Source organism: Mangifera indica, chromosome 5, assembly GCF_011075055.1.
Source record: "Mangifera indica cultivar Alphonso chromosome 5, CATAS_Mindica_2.1, whole genome shotgun sequence".
In the NCBI taxonomy this organism is placed as follows: Eukaryota; Viridiplantae; Streptophyta; class Magnoliopsida; order Sapindales; family Anacardiaceae; genus Mangifera; species Mangifera indica.
This window is the reverse complement of record NC_058141.1, coordinates 7535875-7548403: the sequence shown is the minus strand read 5'-3', so window position 1 is coordinate 7548403 and position 12529 is coordinate 7535875. Positions and strand designations below refer to the sequence as shown.

The 12529-nt window shown below is 30.6% G+C and overlaps 1 long non-coding RNA gene across 6 annotated transcripts; it reads left to right on the top strand.

Annotated features, from left to right (window-relative positions):
* Positions 1–6740: 6740 nt before the first annotated feature.
* On the top strand, positions 6741–11920 carry LOC123215371. 6 transcript variants are annotated; one of them, XR_006502030.1, is made up of 4 exons: positions 6758–6953; positions 7256–7352; positions 8371–11584; positions 11692–11920. It is a non-coding gene; the product is annotated as an uncharacterized LOC123215371 (long non-coding RNA). The 6 variants fall into 6 exon arrangements; XR_006502026.1 differs by having other exon boundaries at positions 6753–6953; positions 7256–11584; XR_006502027.1 differs by lacking the exon at positions 7256–7352 and having other exon boundaries at positions 6759–6953.
* The last annotated feature ends 609 nt before the right edge of the window (positions 11921–12529 follow it).

Sequence of the window (12529 nt, the reverse complement as noted above, 5' to 3'; positions counted from 1 at the left end):
ACAATAGTTCATAGTCAAATGAACGATCGTTCATCCTTGATTCTTATCTTATACGATTTGTGATTTATTTAGATCCTCCAACATGAATTTGAATAAAGTTTTATCCTAATCTGATTGACCATGAACAGACGTTCATAAGCCATGAACGGTCATTCATAGTAAATGAAAAGGTCAAACTAGGTTGATTCAATTCTATTGGGCAAGCCTAATTAATTCGTAATTTCACCTTAAACACTTCAAGATTATCACCAAATAACTCTATGCCTCTAGAGTCTAAATCAACTCATTTTTATGTATAATTTATAACTCTTTATTGAGCCAATAGAGGCTAGATTCGAATTGAATCTAGACATGGATCAAGATTGGCTTCCAACAAGGTGTCATTCTCACCCAATCAACAGAGTGTTAACAAACAACTCTTAAGCTTTGTCAACTTCACGGTTACACATAATATGATTCCTTTGTCAATTGATATCTCTCTAGGTTAAAACACAAATACATATTTGTCTTAATAACTCCTTAATATGAATTGATACACTTCAATGGTTATATGATTCAAAATCAGGCTTTGACCTAATCCCATTGTGGCCACAATTTTGAGTGGTTATCGATGTCTTTTAGTACTCTCATTTGAGATATCTTCTCTTATGCATGAGAGTGACAAATCCTTTATTGATCTACCGTAGCCTCTATATGGATCTCGGTATTGTTAATCACCATTTTTATAATTACCCCTTTTATAGCAACACTTTAGATGACATCAAACCATAACAATCCTTGTACAAGCCACTCATAAAAACATTTGACCAACACCTTAAAAGGCAGATTGTTTGTATGTAGGGTGGGAACATAAACAAACCTAAAATTTAGATAAAACACAACAAAATATATTAAAAGACATTAAACATTAAAAAACCAACCTTCTGAGTCTATTTTGTAACTTCTACTTGTTATCAATGAAGTTGGATTTAATGGTCATGTATCTTTTATTTTCATTGCTTGCGATCCACAAATCACAAGTGATTGCGATTCTCCCCAATTTTTGTTTAACAATTTTATTGCCCATTTCAACATCATAAATTTTCATTACATCTTTCATTATAGTGTTTCTAAGGACAATTTTGAACAAGGATTAAATGGTGCCGTAAAATCTCCTAAACCTACAATGATATGTTATGCTTAGGGATACTCATGCAAAATAAACATATTTACAAGGTCCATTTCAAATTGACAAATAGATAATGTCAATTTATTTTGCCATTTTTTCCACCACTTACCAATTATTTATAGCAATAGTTACACATTAGGCTAAATTCAAAGTGAGCTTATTCGAGCTCGAAACAAGCTTTGCTTAGACGAGCCCGAATTAAACTGCCCTAAACAAACACGAGCTTATGTTTTAAGCAAAAAATGAATACAAGTCTGAATTTGAACATGAGTTGAGTGAGTCAAGCTCAACTGGCAAGCTAATCATGACTCGTTTAAATGGTTAATTTTTTTAACTTTGGAAGAAACAACACCATACAGGTTGCCTTTGGATTTTCTTTTCTTCCACTTTCAAAGACTTCTCTTGATAACATTTTAAAAAATCCTCAGACTAAACCTAAAGTAAACTAAATCTGAGTGCCTTCGTTTACCACCATACAATTTGTCTAGACTAGATGATCGTTCATAGTCACTTCTTAACAGTTGGCAGTGCCTCTGTTCAATTGTTGTGACTTTGATGTTTTCTATTGCATTTTCACTTGTTCACGACTTCATCTCACTTTTGGAGTTTCTCTTGCATTTGTTCCAACATTCTCTAACAAACTTTTACCGTTCGACAATGTCTCAACAAAGTAAGCATTTGGCAGTTCTACATCTTGCATGGCTTTTATATTGTTTTGCATCTTATATGGCTTTTATATGTTGTATTCTTCTATATACTGGGTTCTGCATATTTGGTTCTGTTGCTTCCGCATTTTTGGATCGAATTCAACCAACCCTAATTTATAGTCATAGAAGCGTTATAATTCATATGTAAGTCCTAGATGAAGCTTTTAGAAAGATCAATAGTACTTTAAAAATAAAATAAGATAAAATTTTAGGAATGAAGAACCAAAATCTATAACACAGTTATTATGATGATTGTCCCCTTCTTTTTGGATTAATTTAATGACTCATGTGATAAGGTATAAGTTGTGATGATCCCATGTTTTGTATATTGTAATGAGTCCTCTCCATATTTATAGCTTTGAGAGTTTTGAAAAGCATTTGTTCAAGGGAATTTTAGTACAAAGCCTTGAAGATACAAGCTATTCAAATAAAGAATGTTCAAAATTCATATGCCTTTGTCCACATTTAGCCACAAAAAAAGATAAAATTCTACTTCAGAATATTACTGCTTTTGTACTTCTTTCAATTACAGAAGTTTTAGTTTAAAATATTCAAATAAATTTTTAATGTAAATTTTAGCTCCTAGATATGTAATCTGGTTTTAATTTAATTAATTATTTCTCTAAAATTTTTGTTATCAAATTTCTTTCTATTAAAGTTGATTCATACTTTTATTATCAACTATGATATTGTCTATTTGTGAACGTTTGAATTTGCAAATGGTTATTGGTTAATAAGTTACATCTTTTGAATATTATAGAAGAAGGTTTTTTTGTTGCTAAGATTGAATTTTGGTGTTCTAAGCATAAGCTATATTTGATGGAATTAAGGTCATCTATATTGTATTAAGATTGAGGTGCCAAGATGCTTGATGTTTAAGCTCGAGTTGAGTAATCTAGTTTCTATTGCTCCTTTTTATGATGTATTCATTTTTAATTCCTTGATTAATAGGCAATGCACTAGATAAGTACTAATGAAAAAATATTGTGTGTGATTCATATCAAAACAATGTTGCAAATGAGTTTATATGATGAGCCCTTTATTACAGTTTTTAAGAATATATATTGGCTATAAAATTATAACACTAGTTGATTAAATGTTTGAAATTGTTAGATGATTGATTAGAAAGAATTTGATATGAGCCTAAAATGTGAGCCCAAAGTCAAGAATGAAATATGAGCCTGCAGTTGATCAGAGGAAACCCGACCTAGAACACACGAATCTAAGCAAAGTGCGAATCGATCCCAAACACTAAAATTATGAAGCGGATCAAACACGATCATGTTTTTAGCAAGCTCAAAAAGCCCGAGCCTCTACTCATCGAAAATGAGCCAAAAATGAGATAAACCCTGTTTGGGTTCAACTTAGCTCTTATCTAGCCTTAGTTACACTCCTCTTTGTTTTTTCCATCAATCTTCACTTTTTCGAAGTATTGTCATAAAATTGATTTACACTTTCCAGTGGAATTAGTAACAAGAAATTTGTTAGGGGAATTTTGAAGAGGGCTTAAACAAGGGTTATCCATCTCCTGGATTGGTTCATTACTTTTATCAACTAACAATTGCATTTGATTACTTCTTACCATAGTTGTAGTATGATGACCACTTTTAAAAGATATTAAAATTTTGGAAGAATAAGAATTTTGGATGCTAACATTTTCAATTTTTTTTTAATTAGAAAAATAGTCTTTAACTAACATTCTTGACAAATAGTCCAAAATTTAGAATATAAGTCAATGTAGAACACAAAAGCCAAATTCTATTTCTCATTCAAATTTTATGAAACTTTTTGTGTTATCTTACGGACATATAAGTATGTGTATAAAAGAAAATTTTAAATAGAAAGAAGCTTAAAATAATTATTAATTTTCCTTTATATCAAAATACTAGTATCTTGCCAAAGTTCATCTATATTGTTCTACTTTGAAGAGCTAGCTCTCCATACAATTCTCAATATAATTTTAAGCCTTATTTTTATGTTCATATGCATTAATAAGATTCTGCTTTAGTTGTACTTTTCCCAAGTTTTACGAGATTTAGGAATAACATAAATTTTCAAGCTTGAAAAGGCATACAACAGTCAACTGGACTTTCTTTAATAGGTTCCAATTTGTTTTTAGGTTTCTTTAGTTTACTATTTTCCCATCCAACCAAGTTTTAGTGGTTTTAAAAGTTTCAAAAGCCTATACAATGTACATCTATATAAATCCCTTTAAATTTACCAAAGAAACGTTTAAAAATTCTCAACATTAATGGGAGTTTCTTTTTTCGTTTCAATCATATAAATACTTCTCCTATTCAATCACAACCTCTCTTATTTAATGTAGCTTTCTATTATGATTTTTTTTTAAAATTTATATAAGGATGAGAAGAATGATAACAACTCCATTAATAATGTTATCTCATTTTACAACAACGAGATAAAGTCAAGTGACTAAGATAATGAGTTGGAGGAAAATTATAAAGCTAAGAGAGAGTTAAAATATGCCTTTAATTCACAATGGAATCAATTCAAATGGTGGTTAGAGAGCTGGAGTCTAGAGATGAAAAGAGAACTAAAGAGTTGGTGGGTATTGGCAAGTGCAAAGAAAAGTAATGAGATTTAGGGTTAAGAATTTGGGTTTCTATAATAGTGGCAAATTTGTAATAAACTAAACTTACAAAATATATGTTAGTATTTTAAGTTTAGATATTAATACAAAGAGACAGGCACAAGTTAGGTTGTGGGTGAGGATATATATATCCTCATCCCTAATTGCGAGAATATTTTCATTCCCATCCCCATCTTCATTTCTATTAGGAATCTCCTCCCTACTAAAGTTGGGTCAGGTTGACAACCTTAAATTCAAGTTAAAATTTGATCTTTATTTTCATTACTCTTTCACCCATGGTTGAGTGTATTATCACAAAAAAATTACAATTTTCAAACCATATTAAATTTAAGGGAAAACGACTATTTCCCACCAAATTTTTAACCTAATCTCAAAAGCATACCCACGTCTGATAAAAAACCCAAACATCCACCCATTTCTAAACCGTCGTTAAGTTTTTTGTTAAATATAGGGGTCAAACCATTATTTTACTGTTTATATTCAAGTTATATAATTTTATCGCATTTTTCCCCTCCAATTTTAAAAATTAACTTTTCCCCCATACCTGAACTTTGAAAAGTGACTTTCACCCCCCTAAATCCCTAATTTTTTTTCACTTTCCCTCCGGCCACCGGTGATGATGTGGCTGAGAGAGAGAGTGACAAGCGTCGTCCAGATCTAGACGACGATCGTCGTTTAGAGGTCAACCTTTGGACAAAAACTTCTCCGTTGCCAAAGAAAGTGGCTGAATTTCAAGGGGAAAAAATGAATTTTTTAAAACTTAATTCAAGGGACAAATGTTAGGTTTTCAAATTAAAGGAAAAAAATGAGATAAAATTTTAATTATTTAATATTATTGATAAAATGACAAATTTATCCCTTAACCCTAACAGAAAATATGTGGGTAAGTCCTAACAGATTAAACTTTGGGTGGGTGTTTGAGTTTTTCATCAAGTGTAGATATACTTTTGAAATTGGGTTAAAATTTGGGTGGGAAATAGTCCTTTTCCCTAAATTTGATAATAAAATATGCTAATTTATCATAAAATTAGTAAAAAAATACTAAATTATGATTTGCTTTTGTTGAAGCTAAATAATAGTTTACCTCAAAAATTTATAAAATTTAACTTCTTGCATATTAAACTCCACCACTATCCAAAACCCTTCATTTCAAACCTCACCATTATCCCTCCCTATATTAACCACCACCCATAACCTCCTCATACTGTGAAACCACCACCATCCCACTTTCAATGATGGAACCAACCCTTTTTACGGTAGGCCTAGTCCTATCCTTAAAATAATTTTTAAAAAAAGTTTAATAGTATAACTTAGGCCTATCCTTATCTTGGAATTTGTAGGCTACAAGTCACACTGGCCATTTCCTTCTCTAGCTTGTTTACTTTTGCAATATTTCGTTGAAGCTTATCCCGAAAAAGATGAGCCTTGCAATCTACAATTTGCCCAGTTGTTCTGTCAGTGCTATTTGCAAACTACGATATTGGTTTTTGTCTATAATATGCAATTTTTCCAAACCAACATTTGAGTCTCTAATTTGTAAGGTTATAGTTTTTACATTAATGATTATGTTTAAGATTGTTTTTTTACTTCTATGAATTTTATGATGAAGGAATTGTCGACACTACTAAGAAAATTGTAGAGTTTAAGAAAAAATGTTGTATTGGATTAAGTTTTCTTGCTTATTAAGTTAGTATTGGTTTTACTCGTAGTTATTGAAAAAGTTGAAAGGGTATTATTTACAATGAATTCTGTAAAGATTACTTTTCATAATCAAACGAACAACAATTGGATAAATGAATGTTTGGTTGTTTACATTGAAAGAAAAGGTTTTGTTGTAATTAACAAAGTAGATATCAATAAGGCTTTCAAGAATTAACAAAATGGAAAGTCGTGTTATAAGCAAGTATACCTCTAATTTATAAAGCTTATATTGTTGAACTTTATGTGTTTTATTTCAAAGATGTGGGTAAATTGGTTACGTGATATTTTATCAAGAACAAACTATCAATTTTGTATTTTTTTTTAACTTGGGACTATGGTTTTTAAAATCAGACTGGACCAATCAGTTTAATCAGGAACCACTTCAAGTCCGGTCCAATTTATATAAAAACATGGTCTGTTAATTGGCTCGATCAAAATCGGTAAACCAGACAGACAGATCAGAACCAGAAGAATTGAGTTTGACTCTAAAATTTCCCCAAAAAAAAAAAAAAAACTGTTTATAAATTCCATATGTGGTGGGATGGCATTGTTGGCTCTTGTCGCTTCTGCCTTCTAGTTAGTCTGGGTTAGTCTGGGTTAAGACTATTAATATTATTAATTGAATTAGCATAAAACCTTAAATTATTCCCAATTCACGATTCCACTTAACATCACAATTCACTGGGTATTCTAGTCTGCCATCTCCCAAGTGTAGCATTGGTAATTCATTCTATATCTCTAGTCTCAATCGTTGCTCAACTTGTCAGTAAGTCTTCTTCTTCCTGATTTGTTATTTATCTCCTTGTTTACTGAAATGGGTCTACTGTAATCTCTGGTCTTAGTGCTTGTTTTTCTATTTGAAATGGTGATGATCTCTGTTTCAGTTTTTGTTTACTGAAATCTGTTAATGTTTCAGTTTTATTTAATCAAATGAGTTTCTGTTTGAAATGGTGATAATCTTTGTTTTAGTTTTTGTTTACTAAAATCCATTGATGTTTCAGTTTTTGATTTGTTTACTCAAATGATGATCTCTGTTTGAAATGAGTTTTTGAGCCAAATATTGCCCAGGAAACCAGATAATGTTCTTCAGTGTTGCTGGGTAATTGATTAAATCATCACATTTTCACTTTATTTCTACCTTCCACCTCCGTTCCACGTATCTCTGGTAATTATCAATCTTTCCGTTATCCATATAATTGTTTATTTCTCTCTGTTTTCCTGTCAAGATGAGCTTCCTATTTTCTTCTGTTTGGTTGCTAAGAAAATTTTTGTTATTTGTTTAGAATTTTTTTTATGTTTATGAATGAGGTGAATTAAGCTCTTCAATATTCTGGGTAACGAATTTGTGCTTAATTTTTGCAACAAATGAACTGAGTTTTATAATTCAATAGATTTTAAATTGATAATTATGGTTCAGAAATTTCTTCTCATGAAAACTAATTTAATATCTATATGATTTATTTGGAGTTTATATTCCTAAAACAACATTACATGACAATTTTTTCTCCAGTTTGGGAATGACCTCTTCAATGGGTTTCCTCAAATTCCTAATAAAAATACTCTATCTCCAAATCTTCTAACACCCATTGCAAAAAAGGTATCAAATCCAAAATAGCTCTTCAGCTGCCATTTCAAAATCAAACAAATGATTATATTATAGTCATAATTTAGTTTCTTTTTTATATAACCAAGCATAACAAAATATGTTTTAGCTTTAATAAATAAAAGAAACACCTTGTCTAAATAAATAATTTAAGTGTACAGAGTGAGAAACTTGCTCTCTAGAAAATATTTAATTTCATTTTCAATATTTGAAAAGCTTATGTTATGTTAGTTAAAATTTGAAACTTTGAATTCCATTTAGAAACTATAACATTTACATCATTGTTTATAAAATGTCAAAGCTCATCTCATTTGATCGAATTTTGATAAAAGAATAAGTTTTAAAAGTTATTATTCCACGTTTATTCTGTATAATCTTATGTCATTTGTATTCAAAGTCTCAATTGAATTCACTGTTTGATCATGTAATGTTGTTTTAGGAATATATAAATATTTTATAATAACATTCAATTCTTGGTAGGATTAAAAAATCATATGTCTAAGTTAGTGTGTCCATTTTACCTTGTTGAAAAGTGTTTGCTTGTAATAATGTCATTACAAATGATAGTTTATTTTTTTAGTGAAATGGAAAACATATTATCATCTTCTGAGGCAGAATCTAAAGAGCAAGCATCTTCCCAACGTTCCATACGGCAAAAGAAGGATATAGCACATAAGTATATTAGTGAGGGAGCTAATTCTAAAGGGAAGAAGGTGCTAATATATGGATTTTGTCAAAAGTAAATAGCAAGTGGAGGTATTAATAGAATGAAACAACAGCTAGCTAAAGAAAGAGGTAATGTTGATCCATGTAAAAAGGTTACTGAAGATGTTCGATTTCAAATAAAAGAGTTATTGCAAGAAATTATTGAAAAATCTAAAGAAATAAGGGGATCATATAATGATCATGATAATATTCAAGAGATTTATGAGCATCAATCTATAAGTTCCTCTAAAGGAAAGGGAAAAGCAAGTGCTAGAATTGACACATTTTTCAAAATGCCTTGCGATCTTTCTCAACCTAGTATCACGGCATGCATGCAAAGTCAATAAAGATGGCATGATACTGACTTGGAAATTGCCTTATAGTTTTACTATGCATGTATTCCTACAAATATAGTGAATTCTCTTTTTTATCAAACTACAATAAGTAAGATAACAAATTTGGGTCATAGATATAAGGGTCCATCTTATCATGCTTTATGTGTAAATTTGTTAAAAGATGTTAAGCAACATGTAAAATTGATTCTTGACTCTTATTGAAGCACTTGGGATGAAATAGGTTGTTCCATTATGGCCAATGGCTGGACAAACATAAGACAAATGTCTTTAATAAATTTCTTAGTATATTAGCCTAAAGGAATTATATTTGTCAAACAGTTGATGTTTCAAGTTTTTCCACAAATGTAGATACTTCGTGTAATTTGTTTGTAGAACTGGTTGATATTTACTTACTAAAAGATTTCCTCACATTAGTTGGTCACCATGCGCTGCTCATTGCATTAATTTAATAATTGAAGACATAGGAGAAATGTTTGAGGTGCAAAGTTTGGTCAATCTTGATTTTAAGGTAACAATTTTTGTTTATAATCATAAATGCACTTTGAATTGATTAAGAAAAAGGCCAAATTGGAGAAAAATTATTCATCCTGGAGCCACTCACTTTGCCACCAATTTAATTGTTTTGAAAAGTTTACATGATCATAAAAATGATTTGCAAGCTGTTGTTATTGTGTGGATTACAAAAAATTCTTAAAGATGCAAAAGTGTAAAAAAGTTAAACAAATTGTTCTTAATGGAAATTTCTGAAATCATTGTTTGATCATAGTAAGGATTATGACTCCACTAATATGTCTTTTGCGTATTTATGATTTTGATGAGAAACCTACTTAGGTTATGTTTATGAAGGGATGTATAGGGCACGCTTGGGTATTAAGAAGTTATTCAAAAATAAGAAGTATTTGTACAAGCCTTACACCAACATTATAAATACTAGATAGGATAAAATGTTGCGTCAAAGTCTTCATGTTGTAGCATATTGGTTGAACTCAACTTTTCAATTTGATCGAGACAATTTTTACAAAAAATCAGAGATTATAAGTGGGTTGATGGATGTGACTGAAAAACAAATTATATATGACAAGTCAAGGTTGTCAGTTGAAACTGGTTTATATCGAGATCGTTTAAAAAGTTTTTCTCATTCATTAGCTTATACTAGTAGTAGAAGTATTCACCCAGTGAGAATCAAAATTTATCTATGCTTTAATGTTTACTATTAACTTTAATTTTATTTACTATATGTTTAGTTATTTGATCATTTAACTTATTTTTTAATGAAAGATGAATGGTGAAGATTATTTGGTTATGAAACTTCAAATCTATAAAAGTTAGCAATAAGGTTTCTTAGCCAAACAACTTTTTCTGGATGTGAACGAAATTAGAGTGTATTTGACTGCATCCACACGAAAAAAAGAAATAGGTTAAAGCATCAAAGGCTTAATAATCCTGTCTATATTCATTACAATTTGCGATTGAAAGATACTTATAAAAAAAATTAAATTTCTTTTCTCATGTGATTTTACATGTTTATATATATGTATGTATTTTATATTAGGTTTACTAATGAGAATAATATTTTTGTATTAATGTATATGATTATATCCTCCAAGAAGTCATATGATCCTATAAATTATGAATCAATTGATAAAACTAAGTTTTGGGTTGTGGATGAAGAGGAAGAATGAGAACTTGACTATGATGAATTAGAAAACATGTTTGAAGAAGAATATCGAAAAGATATTGAAGACTCATGTTCTCATGATCCTAAAGGTTTGTTTAAAATCAATAGGTCTCTTAAGTTCATGTGTATTTCAGATTTATGTTAAATTATAACCTTATTATATTTTTATAAGCGATGAAGATGATGAAATGGTGATATGTGATGACCATGATAATAATGAAGATTGGTTGGAAATTCCACCGTGGAGTGCTAATTGTTTGATTAAGATATTTAAAATTGTTTTGTTGTTTTAGTTTTTTTGAGTTTTTTGTCTTTCTTTCAATGAATTGAAATTTATGATTCAAAGAAGCAAATATACTTTGTTGTTATTGATAATTATACAACTTTGTTTTTGATGAAATTCATATAGTTTATGTTTAAAATATGTGTTTGTTATGATGATATTATTTAAGAAATTCATTATAATTTATCTGAAATTTTCCATGAAGGATTGAGACATAGAATCCTAGGTGAACTGCCAAGGAACTAACCAGGAAATCAGGGGAGACTTCTTTCAAAGACATTCATTTATGTTGTGATATGTGTTGCATTGGAGAGACTTAATGGAATATGCTATATCTTTTGCAGGGGAAAGACTTGGTGTTTGGCTTGCTCTCTTCCCAATTGTTTATTTATCAGTCGGAACTGCAACAGTGTTAATTTTGATAGGAGGAGATACATTGAAACTATTCTTCTAGATAGTTTGTGGACCTCTTTCTTCCTCAAATCCTCTAACAATGATTGAGTGGTATTTGGTGTTCGCTTCTCTATGCATTGTCCTATCTCAGCTCTCAAACCTCAACTCAATTACAGGGCTTTCACTAGTAGGGGCTATAATAGCCATTACTTACTCCACCATGGTGTGGGTACTCTCTGTTAGCCAACAAAGGCCACCATCAATCTCTTATGAGCCCCTTTCATTGCTATCTTGTGCAGCTTCTCTCTTTTCTATCTTTAATGCACTTGGAATTATAGCGTTTGCATTTAGAGGCCACAATTTAGCTATGGAAATATAGGTATAAATGAGCTTAATAATTTTTGAAGCACTAGCAAAATCAGTTATATTTAAAAGCGTTATATTCATTATCTGAATGATTTCATGATCTCATTTGATATTTTTCAGGCAACAAAGCCATCTACCTTTAAGCACCCAGCGAGTGTGCCCTATGTGGAAAGGAGCCAAAGTTGCCTATGTATTCATTGCTATGTGTCTGTTCCCTATAGCAATTGGAGGCTTTTGTGCTTATGGAAATCATGTAAAATCTTTATTCCTTATGCAAATGATTGCTGAAACATCAATATAAGCAGGGCTGGATTTGAGCCGAGCTCGAGCTCGGCTCAGTTCACATATAGTTGTCGAGCTCGTGAAAGTCAAGCTTGAACTTAGTTCGAATTCGGCTCGGTTTGTTATTCGTTATTAGAACAACGTCGTTTTAATACATATTGGTCAAAACGATATCGTTTTGTATCAAAATTTTTAATTAAAAAATCTGGGGAGTGGCTCAAGCTCGGCTAGGGTTAGTTCATTTCGGGCTCGATCAAGCCGAGCTCGAGCTCGAACTGGTTTGGTTCGAATCCAGCCCTAAATATGAGGCAGAATTATATAAATTCCAATTAGACTTTAAACCGCCCTCAAAGGAGGGGATATATATTCTTTTATGTTACTTTTAAATTTAATTAACTGGCTTATTTTAATTACCTACAGAATTAAGCCTTCTCTATTGTAGACATTTACTGTAAAGTAATTTGCTTAGAATCTTCAAAAACAAGAAATTTAAGGCACGAGGTTTACTGGAACAAGAAAAACAACTTTGCTTTTAATAAACTTCATATGGTTTATGTTTGAAATATGTGTTCATTATGATGATATTATTTAATAAATTCATTATAATTTGATAATAAGTTAAATCGATTGATTCAATCAGTTGAACCGATCGAACCATAGACCAGTTAAACAACTA